Source organism: Nymphalis io, chromosome 17 (assembly GCF_905147045.1).
Source record: "Nymphalis io chromosome 17, ilAglIoxx1.1, whole genome shotgun sequence".
Taxonomy (NCBI): domain Eukaryota; kingdom Metazoa; phylum Arthropoda; class Insecta; order Lepidoptera; family Nymphalidae; genus Nymphalis; species Nymphalis io.
In genome coordinates, this window is record NC_065904.1 from 7,139,332 (window position 1) to 7,159,801 (window position 20,470).

The 20,470-nt window shown below is 32.8% G+C and overlaps 1 protein-coding gene across 1 annotated transcript in view; it reads right to left on the minus strand.

The window, feature by feature from the left end:
- Positions 1–20,386, minus strand: part of LOC126774850 (G-protein coupled receptor dmsr-1) — a 48,745-nt gene extending 28,359 nt beyond the window's left edge. The window contains exon 1 of the mRNA XM_050496487.1: positions 20,232–20,386. The gene's annotated coding sequence lies outside the window, so the exon portion shown is untranslated. The remainder of the gene's footprint in view (positions 1–20,231) is intronic.
- Between the last annotated feature and the right edge of the window lie 84 nt (positions 20,387–20,470).

The window sequence follows — 20,470 nt, forward strand, 5'->3', positions numbered from 1 at the left end:
TGACGGAATCACAACAGAGTTGCTTAAGGCAGGCGGGACTCCGGTCCTGAAAGAGCTAGCAAGCCTCTTTAATTCCGTCATCCAACATGGTAAGACCCCGGAAACGTGGAGCGGGAGTGAGGTGGTACTGTTTTTCAAGAAAGGTGATAAAACCCTCTTGAAAAACTACAGACCAATCTCCCTCTTGAGTCACGTGTATAAGCTGTTCTCAAGAGTCGTCACGAACCGTCTCGCCAGACGACTTGACGAGTTCCAGTCCCCAGAGCAAGCCGGCTTTCGATCAGGCTACAGCACCATGGACCACATCCATACTGTTCGGCAGATTGTGCAGAAGACCGAAGAGTATAATCAGCCGCTGTGTATGGCATTTGTGGACTACGAGAAAGCCTTCGACTCCATCGAAACCTGGGCAATGCTCGACTCGTTGCAGAGATGTCATATCGATTGGAGATATATCGAGGTACTGAAATGTCTGTACAACGCCGCTACAATGACTGTCCACATCCAGGACTGTAAGACGAAGGCGATCCAACTGCGCAGAGGGGTGAGACAGGGGGATGTAATATCCCCGAAACTGTTCACCAACGCGTTGGAAGACGTTTTCAAGACGCTGGATTGGACTAGGTATGGAGTCAATGTACACCTTCGATTTGCCGACGATATCGTCATCATAGCAGAGTCGCTGGAACAACTCACCGAAATGCTGCGTAGCCTAGGCGAGTCTTCCCGGTGTGTCGGTCTCGGTATAAACTTGGACAAGACCAAGGTCATGTTCAATAGGCATGTCGTGCCGGGACCGATATACGTCGAGGGGAAACCTCTCGAAGTTGTTAGTGAATATACCTACCTAGGACAGATAATACAAGTCGGTAGGAACAACTTCGAGAAGGAAGCCGATCGAAGAATTCGCTTGGGATGGGCAGCATTTGGCAACCTTCGTCAAGTCCTCAAGTCGTCTATACCGCAATGTTTGAAGACGAAAGTCTTCAACCAATGCGTCTTACCTGCCATGACATACGGTGCCGAAACGTGGACACTAACTGCGGGACTAGTCCACAAATTCAAAGTCGCTCAGCGTGCTATGGAGCGAGCTATGCTCGGAGTATCTTTGAAGGATAAGATCAGAAATGAGATTATCCGGAAAAGAACCGGAGTCACCGACATAGCTTGCAAAATTAGCAGGCTGAAGTGGCAGTGGGCTGGTCACGTATGTCGTAGGACCGATGGCCGTTGGAGCAGACGAGTCCTAGAATGGAGATCGCGAATCGGCAAGCGCAGCGTAGGGCGCCCTCCAGCCAAGTGGACCGACAACCTTAAGAAGGTGGCGGGCACCAACTGGATGCGGAAGGCGGAGGACAGGGAGCTTTGGCGCACCTTGGGAGAGGCCTATGTTCAGCAGTGGACAACGATTGGCTGTTGATTGATTGATTGATTGAATCACTCTGGCTTCGCACGGGTTGATAAGTAGATAAAAATGTATTTTGGTTAGGATTTGCGTAAAATCTGTTCTTAGTTAGCGTCTACGAGAAGGAGTAACAAATTTCAAGGCACATAGCTTAGGAGATCTCGTGATGAGTGCTATTTCGCTTATATATAAAGACAATTAATATTTCATTTATAATATAAATACCTTAGCCAGCCGCCATCTCTTCGCGTGAAGGATTTCACTAGTGGTCTGATTTTCCGCTACCTTTTGGTGATTGCTTCAGACAATTTATTTTCCAATAAAATTAACGAATATTTTATGAATCGGCTCTTACAACACACCTGGTTTGTCATTTGGTGACTTTATTATTATGCTCGCATGTTTTGTTTCAGATGGCCATGAGGAAAGCGTCAACCGGGACACTTACTCAATGCCATACGAGCCAGTGAGGAGTACCTGAGGTGAGTGGATGTGTATCTGAAAAAGAATCCGCAGCCACTCCAATCCGAGTAGGGATGGTTGTGGGTAAAATTTTCACAACACGGTTCCACCCCAACGACCGGGTATTTTATAAAATTATCTCCAAACTTCAAAAACAAAGGCTTGGTCTTATTATAGAGTACAGGAATTCCATAACATTAAGACGTGCGAATTGTGATTGTACGTGAAACAAAAATGTCAGTCAGTATCAAATGTTTGTTATTTTATTAATATTTTATTATTAATTTAAATATATAAGAAAAGTAGAAGATACGAAGATAAGAAAGTAGTAAAGCTACCATTGGTTCAGAGTGTAGATTCTACCGATATAAGAGGCAATAAAATCAGTAGTTACTCTTTTCAATTAAATTACAAAACAACTATACCTTAAATAAGCTCCAAACCTTCTCCTCAAAAGGGAGAGGAGGCCTTAGCCCAGCTGTGGGACATTAACAGGCTGTTACTGTTACTGTTACTGTACATATACAAGTAGAAGTTTTAAGGCGAAAATTTTAAGGCTTATTTAAAAATACTACCGAGATAATAAATAACAACAATATAATCATAATATTAGGTGCTCGATGTCGATCCCACAATAACTATACAAATATTTTTTTTTTAATAAATACAATTCTCATGTTAACAATTTGTAAATAAGTAATTTTATATCTGGCCAGGCACATGGTGGGGGGTCAACTACCTCGAGGGAAGCCAGTATTGTCAAGCTGGTTTAAATTGACAAATCAGTCAGATGAGACTCAAATAGAGTTTACCTTAAGCTAGGTCGGATTCCTCTGAGAACTGAGGCCAGGCACATGGTTGGATGCACATGATACGAAATAATTTACAATTTGAATAATTAAATTCCCTTGAAATGTTTAAAAATTAAATTAATTTTTCTTATATATTTTTTTTGTTAGTATAAAAAATGTCTACTTTATGAGATAAATATTTAACAAAAGACTTTTATCGATACATTTTGTTTTACAATTATGTTTTCCGAAGTGACGCAAAAAAAATTTTTAACCGATGAACTATATTTAGAACTCGTGCATATTGTTGGGTAGTTAGGACTTTGTGCATCCGATGTAAAATGAAACCCTTGTACGATCACTCTCGTGTCTGCCTGCCACATTTTAATTTTTTACTCCAATAGATTGCGATGTCATGTAAATAAAGGAATTGTAAAAGCTTTGAGCGCAAAATAAAAGGAAACCCCGAGTTCTTAACATTGGCCAGCAAGGTACAAGTTAGTTGAGGGTGGGGGGACTGTTCAAGATACAACACGCAACTATTCCTTTTAACAAAGTCATCAACACACTAAAATTGATGTTAGCTATGAAAGCTATAGGCAGTATCAGTCCAGGCTCTTGTGGAGGTCGCAGAGAGTCACAGAGGTCAGAGTGACACTTCTCGTGGGTGGACCACCCTGGAAACTCCACGCGGAGGTGCTTGTGGAAATGTACCAGTCTCGGGTGAAAGTGAGGTCAGGTCGCGAGCGTCCAGTGGTGAAGGAGAATTCAAATTTCAACGAGAAACAAAAAAAATATTGGTCTAGTGAGTACTGTCGCCTACACATCTGTTTTTAGGTGGTTTTGCATTTTTGTTTGAAATTTAATAAAATGTCGAAAAAAAACTAAGCAAAAATGGCATGCTTAAAGAGTCCTTTAAACTTTATAATTTAGATGAATTTTAAAAATAGTAAATAACATTTAGAATATCGCAAAGGAAATAACTAGATGAATACGCATTCTTATTACAAAAGTAATTTACTTATCACTTTAGAATCTCAAAAACTTCATCGATTTTTACAATTTTATTCATATGATTTATAATTGTTGTTAAAATAAATTTATCATACTATCTCAATTAAATTTTATCTTAAAAAAAATCTTACATGCTATAAATTAAAAATATATCATGCATGACGCGCTTAAAACCGTCCGCAGGTTTAGCATAAAAAGAATTGTTTTTTAATCTTTTTTTATACAAACGCTCATCTAACAACTCATTACGAGCTCCGCTCATTCGTGTGAAGCTTCGCAATTGTCCGCTAAGAATGACAAATCGATTTCAATTATTCACAATATCACAGGGAAAAAATATTTGTATTAGCGGTTACACTTATGCATTTCCTTAGGTACTATCATTACTTTTTTTAATATAATATTGCCAACCAGTGCTTGCTCGTATATCACTCAACAATTGTATGATGTCCTCCTGACTGATTTTGACAACGCGCTCTCCATTCTCTCACTCTCATAATTCAGCAGGACCATACGCTTCTCAATGCACATTGCCCTGTAAAACTAGCAGTCATCACATTTTGTGGAAAACCACATACTGTTCCAGTAACGTGGAGCTAGAATGATCATTTATCATCAGTTGGCTCATTTGCTTATCCAAACCTTTTAAAAAATAACGCTTTGCTCAAAATTAAGTAAATGATTAGCCTTTTCTCTCAAATGAACCAACTTATAGAAAGCCTTAAATGTAATACTTCTAGGCAAAGGCTTCAATACATCTTGAATAGGCTTAGAGCTTATTCTGTCACGCTGCTCTAAAGCTGATTAATAAATACACAAGTGATGGATTAATTCCAATTCGGGAAACGCAAACAGGCTTCATTGCAATGTTTGCGATAACTCCCGAGCACGTAACGAATTATTAACACGAATGAAATGCATATTGATGAACCCGTGTTTCAACTACTACGCTGACTCGTGTTTTATTTTATTTTAATAATAATAATAAAGTAATTATTTCTCAAATACAATGTGATGGTATCAATGAAAATTATCATCATACGTCATTCATTTTCGTAACAGGTTTAACCTTGTCACATAGAGGTCGTATATGTATTAAACTTTACGTATGTAAATGAAGTTTAGTAGAATGGTACGTAAAATCTGCGGTGCGACGATCTGGCGCCGACGATAAGAAATATTGACATATTCAAATTATATTAGCAAAAATCAATAATTACTAAAAAATATTTTTCTCGTATTGTCTCGTTTAATATCCAACAATAATGGTATGAGTAATTTATTTTAAGTTATCTACTATTTCTCTTAATTATTCATTAAAATTTGTTAAATGGTCAAGTCAATGCACAGAAAAAATAAAATCAAAATTGCATCGGATAAAATAAACATAACAAAAAAACAAGAGATGCACGTTCTTTTTATGACACTGGAATCGTGAAATCTAATTCAAATCATCAATCAAAGAACATCTTCAAAAGCCATGACTCGTATTGCGCATAAGCAAGGCCCAACATTCTGGAATATTTAAAACAAAGATACCATTAGTTTTTCCTCAGTCTATAGTAGTGCTCAATTACGGTAACATGGGATATTATAGATTTTGCGATCGATGTTTATTTTAGAATAAAAATATCAAAAGTCTTATTACCTCTTAAATGTTCAAATGTTTATTTAAAAACAAATATTATATTAATGTTAATTATGATTACAATCCTATCAAAGTTCTCTCTATCTCTATCAAAGTTGTTCCATATCGATATTTACTTGTATGTATTAAAGTAATGTATTTGTATTGGTTCTACTAAAGCGTGTAATCGTAGTACAAATATATATGCATACAAATATCACATAAAATATTATAAATCATTATTTTTAAATATGTAGGCAGACGTACAAGGGCACCTGATGGTAAGTGATCATCGTCCATAGACAGCGGCGTTATTGGAAATATCAACCATCCCTTACGTCATCGATGCTCCACCAACCTTACGAATTAATATATTATGTCCCTTTTGCCTGTAGTTACAGGCAACTCGCATTTTAAAACGGAACACAACAATACTAAGTATTAAAGTTTGACGCTAGAATATGTGACGAGCGAGTAATACATAAAGGCTTGCACGAAGCCCAACGACGACGTAAAACAAACTTCATTATACAGTCAACAACTTTTTTATCATAAAAGCATTATTTTTATTTATTTTTTAATATACAACCTGTTTTATGCCTATCATTAATTCCGCCCGCGACTTTGAGGGGACGGGGCTTTGTTACATCCCTTTGTCTTTTTTTGTACCCCTGACAACACGTATGGACCCGTTGTACCCCTGACACACACAAACAAACTCACTTTCCCGTTTATAATAATATTTGTAAGGATAATTTGCAGTAAATGTAAATCCATTTTTTAACAAACATTTAAACTAAAACCTGGTTCATATCAAGCATTTAAAATAAATTTATCACGACAGAATATTTTAGTGAAAGTGTGGCATATATTATTTTGTTTATTTCATTTTATATATAAATAAATATATATATTGTATAAATTCGGAAACATCGTGTTTCCTTTATTGATAAATAAGAATTCATTGGCTCGTGTTCACTCAACTTTATAGCGAGGGTGAAATTAACTTCCGAGCTAATTTGCTGTTTATGAGTATCCTATAAAGAACTCACATAAACACATATATGGTGTTCGTTATGCGCCCAGTTAGTTGTTAGTTTTCTAACAATCACAATTAAAATTGAAACAAGCTGATCTAATGAAAAAATGTAACGTTTATCTCTGATTATTAATGTAACTGGTCGACCAAGCTTTACTCTTATAATGATCCGTAAAAGCCTGTGAATGTCCCACTGCTGGGCTAAAGGACTCTTCTCCCTTTTTTGATGAGAATGTTTGGAGCTGATTCCACCACGCTGCTCCAGTGCGGGTTGGTAAAATACACATGTGGCAGAATTTCAGTGAAATTAGACACATGCAGGTTTCCTCACATTTTTTTTTTTCTAAACCGTAAAGCACGAGATGAATTATAATCACAAATTAAGCACATGAAAATTCAGTGGTGCTTGCCCGGGCTTGAACCCACGATCATCGGTTAAGATTCACTCGTTCTTACCACTGGGCCATAATAATGATTAGTTATAAAAATATAAAAAATTGCGTTAGATAAACATAAAAATCAAAACCTCATCTAAAAATTTTATGATTTTTGCCTTTCTTTTAATTTATTTTAATAAAATTATAGTTGAGCTAATTGTGTAGTTTACGTAACTGATACATATAAAATATATTAATTGTTATTTTGTTTAAATAAATACAAAAATCACACGAAATCAATTTACATAAGATTTATAAAGAAAATCCTTATTTCATTTAATTTTATCTCCATTACAAGATTATAACAGTAAAGTAACAGATAATTTTTACTGCTGGACAAACTCTTCTTCTTTTGAAGAAAAGTTCGGTGGATTCATGACACACGTCACTTCATCCGTCATATGCAGGTTCTCTTCCAATATTTACCTTCACCGCCAAACACTAGATGAATTTAAAACACAAATTAAAAACATGAAAACTCAGTGATACTTGATCGGTTTCGAACTCGCAATCTTCGGTTTAATGGGGCAGTCTCGGATAATTGTAAATATTATTCGTAAGTGATTATATTTACTTTAACACATATACATAACATTTATCTTCAAACACTGTTAATTTTTTTTATTAATATATTAATTGTGTGTGTCAATCTATCGAAATATCAATTCTCAATTTAAATTCTGATACATTATATATGTATACATACATAAGTATATCTAATATACATTAAATATAATTATTATCATTTCTTATTTACGTTGTCTTTGTTAGATATTTAACTAAAAAAAAAAACAGACGAGCGAATATGTCTATTAACTGTCACACCGTTCGTAGACCGTCTCATTCTGAAGACTACTCATACATACGTGATACATTCATAGTTACTTAGTATTTCCATCGTGTCTGTAATTACACTGACTCACACATTATACCGAATAAAACACACACATACATAAACATAAAGTAATACTATTTGGCGGTAACTGGTACCAACAACGGTCCTACAATGAGGAATGTATGTAAATGACTTCAACATTTTTACTGTGGTTTTGTGGTGAATTAATCGATGTCTCATCAGTTTTCATAGTATTCAAGGATATTAAAGTAAAATTTTAGGTGAAGGTCTTCTCACCTTTTAAAAAACCGAGAAACGTGGAGAATTGAGCTCCAAGCCTTCGGACCTTAATCCTCCAAGTTTCTCCAGCAAGGGTTGGAATTACGTTTAGAAGAATTTCATCAGACTTTCATTCAGGTTTCCGTGAGATCCACCACCACCACCACCTAGTATGGTTAGATCATAATCATAAATGAAAAAATTTATCTGTGTGTGTGTTTATTTCTTCTGGAATTGAACCCTCGTTCTAAGTTTGATGATATATTCATTGACCCATCTCGGTTTTTCAATTTAAATATTAAAATAAACATCATCAAGTCGTATTCAAATGAAGAGCAAATTAACGTCCCGTATTACTTTTTGCTGAGGGAATTATGTTCGCTTGTGAGAAAAAAGTCGAAAAATTAAACGAACGCAAATTACTACGAAGATACAATTATTAAAATACAAAATCCCCGGTTCCAGTATTAATATTAGTTCAAATGAGCCATTTGAGCCATAGTGATTTTATCTATGTGAGTGCACAGAACCAGAATTCAGCTATATTATGGCTATTCAAAGTTTAATGATTTAATTTATCATTTTACAACCAAATTCCTCATTTAAAATGCATCAAAATCTCTATTTAATATGTGCATAATTACTTTACAAATAATGTAATCAAATAAAACCAGTCCAAAATTTCATATCATCGCTTTTAATTTTATTTATTAACTTTTATAAATTTTATTATATTTTATTATACTTACTATACAATACTATTATATTACTATAAAGTATTTGTAATTTTCACTTAAATATTTTCACTCGAGTACCTTTGTAAATAGTTTATATATATATCATTAAGAGTTAATTGTTTTTGACTAACGATTAAAAACTGCTTGTAACCTTCTTGAGGGTTATTTTTATTAAATTTAATTACAAATACAGAATTGTACCTACATTTTATGTATGAGTAAACGAAACTACTTCAAACGGTATTGAAGCGTAGATTATAATTAATAAAATTGTAATGTTTGTCTGTTATTTCAAAATAATTAACTTTTTAATGTTATTGTGGCTATTTGCGAGTTACGAAAACAATCTTTTTTTTTCGTTTTAGAACCGCTGCTACCTAATAATTTCCAGATTTTTAAGGATTTTCGTCACAAACTTAATTTCAGGCCACGGTTATTGCTATGTCTATAAAAAACGTCGTGTTTCACATGTTTGTGTTTGTCTATTCTCATACAAGATATATAAATTTAATTGTGTTTAATTAACATACCTACCTATGTAGTTAATAGAAAGAATGAGTAAATACAGAACTTCTGTTCGGTTTTTCTCGATAGAATCTACATTGCGGTGTAAGCCTTAAAATTAACATTATTACTGTAAAATTTCGCTTCAAAATTGCTTGTAAGAGGCAACTTGAATAAAGAATAAAGAATAAAAGATACGTTACTATGCGTTTATTCAATAAAATTTAATTCCTTAGAAAGACTGTAGTAAAAGCGAGCAAAAATATATAGATTTCTGGTGGTAAATGGTTACTGTCGTCCATAGACATCGACGCTGTAAGAAGTATTAATCATTCTTTACAACGCTAACGTGCCTCCAACCTTGATACTAAGGTGACACGTCCCTTATTCCTGTTCTTACATTGGCTTACTCACCCTTCAAGCCAGAACACAACAATAATAAGTATTTCTATTTGGTAGAATATGTGATTACTATCTACTGATAACTACTCAGACGGGCTTGTACATCCCTATCACTCATTTCTTTTTTACTTTATATAGGTACAAATATAACAAAAAATTTTTAAGAAATGTTTTATCTACCGACATGACTCCACTATGTTTCTACTATATATAGAAATGCTTAGATAGTATTACAAAGTGAAAACAACGATAGAAACCTTATCTATGAGAACTAGGTGAGACAAGCTCTGACCTTACCGCTTACGTTCGGAGTTTGAAAGATAGGGCGTAACGTGAGCCGTGAAAGCGTGGGGATATGGTATGTGCACACTCATCCTCATTAAATCTCATAAACCATTTCTTACAACGTCAATGAACCGCTAACCACAGGATCAAAGATTAAGCGGGCTCACTCGCTATTCGAAACTGTGAAAAGCAGTACTTTATAAATCAGACTAATCAGACTTATTGTCATTAATTTAAAAAAAAAAAAACAAATATCCAATAATCTCAATCAACGACAATTTAAAACTTACAGTACTTTGATCTATGAAAAACATCAATGATGCTAAATTTAAATAAAGTTTAATAAAACTATATTTACCATTATTTTACTTAATTACTTGACTTAAACACAAAAGGTAGCTGCTACGGACGTTTCTGTAGAAATTCTTGATTTACACTTCCCCAATCAAAGTTTAGTTTCGTGGCATTACGTATAGACGACGCCTGCGTTTGTCACGAAAGAGCGATGGCTGATCTCGCCCTCATTGAATAAAATAATAAAAGTTGTATCGATTTTAATTATCCAATATAATAAAATTCTGATAAGCACTTATGTAAAGCACTCTAATTCTTGTCAATTCAATGACGTATCTATGTATATTGATGTTATTTAATCCGTTAAATTGCTATCTGAATAATATTCACGTGTTATTATTGTTTCAACAATGATCTGAATTTATTACGAGTAGAATTTAATAATATTCTTACAAATAATTTATTTATTAGATATAAAGAATTAAAGTAAGTTGGAGGATCTAATATTTTTTTCAAAGAAATCGTATTGTCCGCAAAGTTCGTATACGCATACAACAATGACACGCTTATATTCAACACAAGCTATTTCAATAACACGCTCAATAGATAGGCTTACAGCATCTTTATTACGTTCGTTAGATATCGGATTTATTTCACATTCAGATTTTTGATTAATATTTGATTTGATTGGACTCCATGTTGACATAAAAGGTAAGTATTTTTAACCAGAATGGAAACACAACATCAAAATGCAATAAACATACAACGTTGCAACATTCCAAAGTTTTTTTAATTTTGTTTTTTTAGCACAGTTCAAAATAATCAAGTTCTGTTATTGGATTTAGTGCTTTTTAAAATTATACTACATCGCGTCGAATTGTTTATTGACGTGGTCCTGTAGTATGTTGGAGTACACCATTTCCATCGCCTTCAAAGCCACGAAGGTCATGCACCCCACTATCCATGGAACGAGAAAAAAAAATATAACTATAAATAAATTATAGTAAATATTTTCGTTTTTTTTTTTTTAATTTATTTATCTAAATTATTAAATTTTTAATAAGCGAGTTTCCTAAAACAATACGATAGATAAAACAAAATTATATATCGAATTCTCTTACGTGAATTCTTTACTTGGAGTCAATTTCTCAGTTTTATAAAACATGCCAGATATATCTGCTGGCTCGGAATCCATTCAATTCATATTATATGAACCAAGAAGAACTGGTGAGAAATACAGTTTGCTAGTTTACTTTAAAAAGACATGTACTGCAGTTAGTTAAACCCTTCCTAGTTCAGGTATGGTCTGTAGTGTTGCATAAATGATATATATGTATAATTTTGATTTATAATAATAATATCCTGGGACATTTTTCACACACGGTCATCTGATCCCAAATTACGCTTGTAAAGTGCTTGTACTATGAAAACCAGATAACTGATATACTACATATACTATTTTTCTTTTGTAAAATTTAAAAAAACCGAGATGGCCCTGTGGTAAGAACGCGTGAATCTTAACCGATGATCGTGGATTCAAACCCGGGCAAGCACCACTGAAATTTCATGTGCTTAATTTGTGATTATAATTCATCTCGTGCTTTACGGTGAAGGAAAACATCGTGAGAAAACCTGCATGTGTCTAATTTCACTGAAATTCTGCCACATGTGAATTCTACCAACCCGCATTGGAGCAGCGTGGTGGAATAAGCTCCAAACCTTCTCCTCAAAAAGAGGAGAGGAGGCCTTTAGCCCAGCAGTGGGACATTCACAGGCTGTTACGGTTACGGTTACAGTTTTGTAAATACATACTTATATAGATAATATTTTGTACAGTCCTTATTGCTCAGTATCTTTAACATGTACGCATTTTTAATTATTATTGTTTTATTTTTTAGATACAGCCAATGTCATTATCTCTAAATATGATAAAATAGTAGAACCGTGTATCTGTGCATGAAATAAATATATCAAAAAACGAGTAACAGAACACGAGAATGCTTTTTTTTTAATTGTCACGTTTTTTATACAGCTTAGCACACATTTAAATACCTAAATAAATAAAATAACAAACACCGGTTTTCAAACGTGATCGAGTACGAAGTTAAAACGTGAGCGCGGGTTGGTTCTATTTTCTTGATACACTAGAAATTATATTACGGTCACTGACATTTCCAGTGCACCTGTCGATGTTTTAAATCGATATCATATACATATAGAAATACCGCTAAAGAAAATCTTTCGCTAATTACGTGAGAAACATTTCATTCATTGATAACATTTCTTACAATTCCAAAGTCTATGGGCGTTAGTGACCACTTACCATCAGGTGGCCCATATGCACGTCCGCCTACCAATACTATAAAAAAAAATTGAGTCAAGGTCATTTTCGTTCCTTAATGATATAACAGTAACAGCCTGTAAATGTCCCACTGCTGGGCTAAGGCCTCCTCTCCCTTTTTGAGGAGAAGGTTTGGAGCTTATTCCACCACGCTGCTCCAATGCGGGTTGGTGGAATACACATGTGGCAGAATTTCGATGAAATTAGACACATGCAGGTTTCCTCACGATGTTTTCCTTCACCGAAAGGCACGAGATGAATTATAACAGAAATTAAGCACATGAAAATTCAGAGGTGCTTGCCCGGGTTTGAACCCACGTTCATCGGTTAAGATTCACGCGTTCTTACCACTGGGCCATCTCGACTCCTTAATGATATTAAGGCTGAACAATCAACGGCAACTTTTTTTTCATGTACTGAAAAACTAACTTAAGAAAAATCCGATCGGAATGTTTAATTAGTTTGACTACTGAATAAAGTGTATCATCATTAGTTCTTAGTGCGTAATTTGCAAGATTCCAGGGTTTTTTATTTTTTCACTCTTTTTTTTATTTTTGTTCTGATAAAAATAATATGAATACGAGTCAGATGGTTTGTTACGATTTCACGACTTAACTACTCAACCGACCATCATGAAATTCATAGAGTACGTAAACCTCTCATTTGAGGGCGAAGCCACGAGTGGAAACTAGTTTTTTTATCTGTGTCTCATCTATCTATGTGTGTGTGTGTTTATATAGTAAATAAATATTGTTCTACATGGACAAAGACATTTAAAATACTTTTTTTAGACTAGATTCTATAAAATGACAGTGAATCGAAACCATATTGCTTCTATCTCATACATTATAATATATTTCTTTTAATATCATCTCTTAGTTATTCAAAATAAAATATAAAAACGTAATATTTTATTTTTCACCAAATTAACTATTAATGTTCAACGAATATACATAGAATTAATTTTAACATCGATAGTTGTTAAAGTTACCTTGATAATAATTATCACGATTTTATTTATGAAGTGCAATTTAAATAAATCACATACAAACCTGATACGATATGAAAACACGTGTGTCGTTCGGATCACATTAAATTACATTTTCATGTAAAACATTTGACCTTATGATAAATACGGTCCAGAACGAGGTAAACAAAGTTTGTGTGCTCGTGCTATATAGAAAACACTTTATAATGTTGATTCATCATTATAATGGTTAAATTAAACATTGTTAAGGTACATGACGCGTTATAACGTAATGGCGTTCTTGACAAATCGCAAAAAAACCGAAATAGGTCAATGAACTTTCGTTAAATCTAACATACGTATATATCTTTCTTTATATTGCTCTTTCCGTAATTATAAGCACAAAATATATCAGTTTTGCTTGCTTGAATTCGAACCTGCAATCATCAATTCAAGTGCTCCAAGCACTGGCCCATCTAGGTCCTTTTATCAATAAAAAGCAAAATTGAATTAACCAGCTTTTAAGTAACAAATGAGAGGATAAAATTCACTTATTTATGATAATAAAGGCAATAAATACTTCCGGTAAATATTCAATCGAGTTTTATTCAATATTGTTGAATTATTTATTTTCACAAAACGTAATATTACGAAAACAATAGTATTATTGCGAAGTTGCGTTATTCATACGGAATTTCATATAAGAAAGCTATCAAAGGGAATCCACACGCATTAGCTTAATAAGGTAACTATGTGTTTTATTATTTCACGTTAATTCATTGTTGGGGAAATAAATATTCAATTCTGAAAATCATGTCATAATTTAAATTACATCATCATATATCATATAAGCCATGATTATAATTCGTCGTGACCACTTAACATCAGGTGGCCCATCTATAACATTAAAAAAGATGAAGCGATCAATAATTAATCGCTTTATCTTTTTCGTATTATTTTCCGTATTAATAATAATAATTAATACGGATTACTAAGTTATTTAAATTTTGGTTTGACATTGTTTTTACAATTATAAATAATAACAATGGGCCACCGGATAGTGATTAGCCTGCATCCAAATACACTAGTATACAGGAAGTATTATATAAACGCCTTGCGTCAATGTTCTGCTAGCCACGAGATCTAAGATGTTGTTACATTTTGTGCATATATGCATCATAGCAATATAGAATATTGCTGCTTGGCGTAGAATTATTCATAAGTTATCCACCCAGACGGGGCACAACTCCATACAATCTGGTACCATCTATACGTTTGAAGTAATCGTTTAATATTCGTAGTTGCAGAATTACTAAACGACTAACTTTTAATTACCGAATTACTAAATTAACTTTCTGAAGTGTCGATGTTAGTAAATATATTATTGTAGTAACAATTCAATATATATTCAACACGATGCTCGTAACATTTTAATGTAAGCATCAATGCATATGTGAAAATGCAAATTTGCACGACTCGCAGGAGTAAGGCCATGTCATGGAGTTCGTATTTTAACACAAAATTATAATAATGTTTCTTACACCGCACTTTCAATCTTTAAAATAAAATAATTTAAATATCGAATACTCCTTTGAAGCGTAAAAAAGTATCGAATAATTAATTGTCATGTAAAAGTAAAATGATTCGAAAACAGAACAACAGTTTTATAAATCGAATTTTCAATTATAAACTCGTCTAAAATATTTTAATCAAACACTTCTGCAAACCATATTAAAGTTAAATTTTCATTTTGTGATCGGCTATTTAAATGCTTCTGTTTGAAATAGCCTCGTAATTCTTAATCTTAGTAATTAATTGCAGTCTTAATAAGGATTTATTATAAGGCCGTGTTACAATGGCAAGTTTTCCTGTAGTGCAAGTTGATTTTCTAAAACATTTATAACCCAAATAAAAAAAGAACATTAATTAATGGCCAGTTTAATTACTATTTTTTATGAACAGAATAAAAAAGTAAGTAATAAAAAATGCACTGCACAAGTGATTTACCCTGTTAAGCCCAAAGAAATTACAACTATATTTCTGGTAGCACATAAACAATTTCAAACGGATATAATTACAATTAAAGAAATTTCATATTATTATGAAAATCCAACCGTATTTTTCCCTAAATAGTGCATTTTTTGCTATATATATTTAAAGTAGTTTTTTTTAAATCTTATATTGGCTATGGCTTCGGGATCGTATTGATATAACGCATCCGCAGCCCCTCCCATGGTGTGCTCCACTCGTGGCTCGGTGGAGCTCTCCTCAGGTAATCTCGCCCCCTCGCACCCCTCGCACCCCTCGTAAGTACGGACGGCAGCACGAGGCCTCCTAGTTCCCGCTCAGCCATCTCTTTCTGGACCATGACGGTCTCACAGAATGAGGCTACGGCCCTCCATGCCGATTCCCAGAGGAGCATCGCCGACACGATTGCTCGCAGAGAAAACCGCACCAACTGCGCTGACTACTTACTGAAGGCTCACGTGTTTCCTTCTTATATCATGTTGATTAGAATATCTTATACCTGACCTATATATAATAATATGGATATGTTTATAATAAACAGTATTAATGTATTTTAAAATAATTAACGGCAAACATGCAAATGATTCGATCTTTAACCGTCTTACGTTTTTTATTCGGAAACGGTTTTTTATTTAAATATCGTATAGTACGAGTAGAAAGTACTGAAACATAATAAGTGTGTTTACAATTTTTTTTTCGTTTGGTAATTTTGATTGGCAAACACCTTTAAAATCAGTATATTATTAATTATGAATGCTTCGTTGGTCACGTGGTCTCTAGAATCTGGATATACGAACATTTGTAGTCAGAGAATATACTAATGAGATTAAACAACTTTTATTACTGATTTTCTGAAAAACAGTATATTGTTTTGTATCAAAAAAAAACTGGGGTTTAAGTATATAGCATTCTATTTATACATTTATACATTCTATTTATACATAGATCATCCAAATCAGTTTATTCGTTAAGAGAAATCGGAACAAAAGAACTTTACGTATCGAAAATATCTTTCTTTAAAGTCAATTAACAATATATATATTGGAACGTATACGTGATTTCAAAACTCAATCAATAGCAAACAATATAAAATTTAATTTGGACGCGAAAATAACTGTGAATATTTTTGATATAATATGTATATGCATACGATAATGTGAATAAAATATATTTTATCTTTGAAGTCTGATAATATTTCAAATATATCCTTTGACTACAAACCCTCAAAGACATATCGTTATATAAGTATAAAGTAGTACTTTTATTTGTCTGTGGTGGAGAAAGCATTTCTAGGAATTTTAATATGACTAGCGAAATAATTAAATATACGTACAATTTTGTACGCTACAAAATATTTTATTTATTCAAAACGTAATTGCACAAACATGACAAGCTTTTGTGAATAGAAACTAATATACTTTTCTTTTCAAGCCAGTACAGATAAATCAGCTTGGAGAAGTATTTACGTCTGTAGTAGTGTTACACACACACACAGGGTCTAAACCGAAATAAACCAGTTTGCGCTAGTTATCGCGTGCCTCGAACTCTCGAATACGTAGCGCTAGAACTGTCATTTTGTCTATTATGGTTATCCTACTAATTGGTTCATAATAAAATTTGGGAGAAGTGAAAATTATAATGCTAAAAATGTTCCAATTAAATGAATACATTACATTACTGAGGAAAAATTTAATTCCATAACTGTATAGAAATAAAGAAATGTTTGTATTAGTATATTTATAGTATTGAAGAGAATGGTTGATATTTCTTAGACGCCTATGTCTATAGACGTGACCACTTAACATCTATCTAAAAATTTGTCAGTCCTCCCTATATTATATATATATAGTCCAGACCTATTTCATAAAACGGTACTATAAAATATATATTCCATATTTTAAACAGACCGTTACTTAAAAACAATCATAAATTCGCATGTACCTACTGTGCTAACAACTTACTGGAGATTTAACCTAACTTGTTTTTTGCTTAAATCTTTTATTTTTTAATTTAAATTTCAAAGCTTTTTAAGGCTCTTTAAATACGCTTCTCTAAGTATGCAATGCTAATAGGTTTTTGCAAATTACTCTACGACGCTTAGGACGACATGCTTCACAATAATGACTTGTTTACCAATACTGCATCGTAATATCTAAAATTTAAAAGGGAAATTAACAATTTACTACTGCTGGCTTGTTGGTATCTCTGCTTAAGGTAAAGGTTTGGAGAGTTTATTCCACCACCTCTTCCTGGGTTCATGATGACTTTCTTCACAACTGAATACGAGACCAATTTGGATTAACGTTTTAACCACTGGGCCATATCGGCTTCATAATAAAGTTCTAACATAGTAATAAAACTTACCTATATAATTACTAACAAGATTTTAATATAATCTTGATAATTGTAGTACCGCCTTCAGGCATTAAGCCCGCATTTTGTACCAACTTAACAAATTGTATTTATGTCGATATTTATTTCTTAATTAAAATAAAACGATATTTTAATAAATAGGTACGAAGTATCATTTAGGTTTATTATAATTTTAGTATTTAATTATTACTGAGCTAGTAATAATAAAGAAATAATTGGACGGAACGCTATTACTATTATTTAAGATTAAGGACAATTAGTAAGCCAGAGAGATCATATTATTTGTTAGAAGTTATTCGGTGGTTGGTGTGCATCTTGATGGGTGTGACCCATTATTTGCCTATTATGGTGGCCTATTAGTGCGACTGCTTAACGACCACCAGTTCGAAATAAAGATTCTGCTGAGAAAACCGGTAAGAAACTCGGGATTTACTCTTTTCCGCCTTCATTGGACTATTGTGTAATTTAAAAACAACTTTTATATATGTTCGAAAATCGACACCACGTTCATTTATAATATTATAGCTTATAGCTTTACAGATATAATTATAACGCACCTTTGGAATTAGGCAATCACTTCCAGACTTTTTATATAAATTTAATTTTTTTTATATAAAAATAATTAATAATTCTAATGAATTTTGCTTGTTAATTATTTTTAGGATTCAGTTTTTTTAACTTAACAAATCGACAACGGCGTGATGACCCGACCGTTACGTATGTTTACTATTTTCATTGAGTTTAGTAGCTTGATGAGCATATTGTTTTTTTTTATCTGTAGCTGAGTTTTAATATTTTAGAAGTACGTAATTAATGATTCTAAGCTGGATTTTTTTAGCTTTGTTTACACGTAAGAAGAAACGAGCGAAACACATAATGAATAATAATGGTGGTAGGGCTTTGTGCAAGCTCCTTTGGGTTGGCCAACCCAAAGGAGTGAGTGAGCCAGTCTAATTACAGGGACAAGGGACATAACAACTTAGTTCCCAAGGTTGGTGGCGCATTGGCGATGTAAGCGATGGTTAACATTTCTGACAATGCCAATGTCTATTGTCGTTGGTTACCACTAACCATTAGGTGGCCCATATGCTCGTCCGTCTACCTATTGTATAAAAAAATAAAAAAATTTAATAGCACCATATGAAAATCAAACACAAAGCTAACTAAAAAGCTTTTAAAGAGTTTATTAAGCACGAAGGTTTTGTAAAACATGTTACTAATAAACTTATGTTGTTAATAAATTTATTGAATTGTACTTTTAATGTAATATAATCTAAGTGCTAAAAGAATTATTTAAACATTTTTTATAAAATTTCCAATTTTTAGTAGTAACTTGATGTTCAATATAATCCTATAACATTACGATTAATACGGGCCTAATTTAATAAAAAATAAATTATTATGATTTTATAAAAGATATTAATTATAATTAATTACTTAATTATGCTGGTAAGTGATACACTACTAATGGTGTATGTGGGAGTTTCTGTTCACCATTTAAGGACTATCTATTTCTAGTATGTGTCGTAGGACGTGTTTACATTGCTTAAGAACTTCAAAGATATAATAGTTAGACTCGTAAAAACGATTAGTTTGTAGCTAAGTAATTTTGTTGGTAGAACATAAAAAAAATTATGTTTACACTTATTAAATTAAATTTATATTCAAATTACTGGTTAATTTTTCGCACAGTGGATCCAAATTGCGATTCAAAGGGTAAATGCTGGTAGCATACTTGCCATTCTTTATTCCAAGTGGTCGTGATTTGTACCTACAGTAAAAAAAATTTTTATTTGTATTTAAAGCTTTGATGTAATCGTTCTTATGTCATTTTTGTAATAATTACAACTACATAGTTGAATATTTATATTTTTTTGATGTTTTTATTCTTCTTTTTTAGTGATGGATTTTCAAATAAATATTATAATTTCTTAAGATATAAGTTATAAATTAGTTTTATAAATCCGACATAGTTTTAAATAAGTTATTCAATAATTTTATGCGTTACTGGCAAACCAGAAAACACGTATTTTTTAATTATTGACTTTTTTAACAATTGTACAACTAACTAATTTTTTACGAATAGACACGGCCAGTTAACGTTTCATTACATGATGATAACGAGATCATGTTTATTATTTTTGCATACATTGCTAAAATTCATAATCATATTTACTTAAAACGTAACATCCGATATAAATTTATTCTTTGAAATTTAAATTTTGAAATAAATAGTGTTACGCTCTTTAAAACGAAAACTATATAATTTTTTCACACACCTTTACCGTTTACACATTCACATTATCAATGTTTACCATTTGTTTATAAAACGTAACAAATGAAGCGCCAAAATTTTTAAATGTTTACGCTACTGTATAATGTTTGTTGAGAAGATAAAAGATGTTACTTACGGATGTTCCTCCCACGGAAAATTATTAGCACAGTTTTGTAAAAGCAAACTAACGTAACTTTAATATATTTGTTAAAGATATGATTGGTAGTGTAAACAGAAAATATATCATTTTTCACGATGTACGAATTGTAAGAGCGGGGCGTCCGAGCCGACCGACGTCTCTACACTGAACCATTGCCGCCTGTTGCTTTACACACTCGAAGTTGAATTTATTTTATCACTTGTCCCATTAACGTT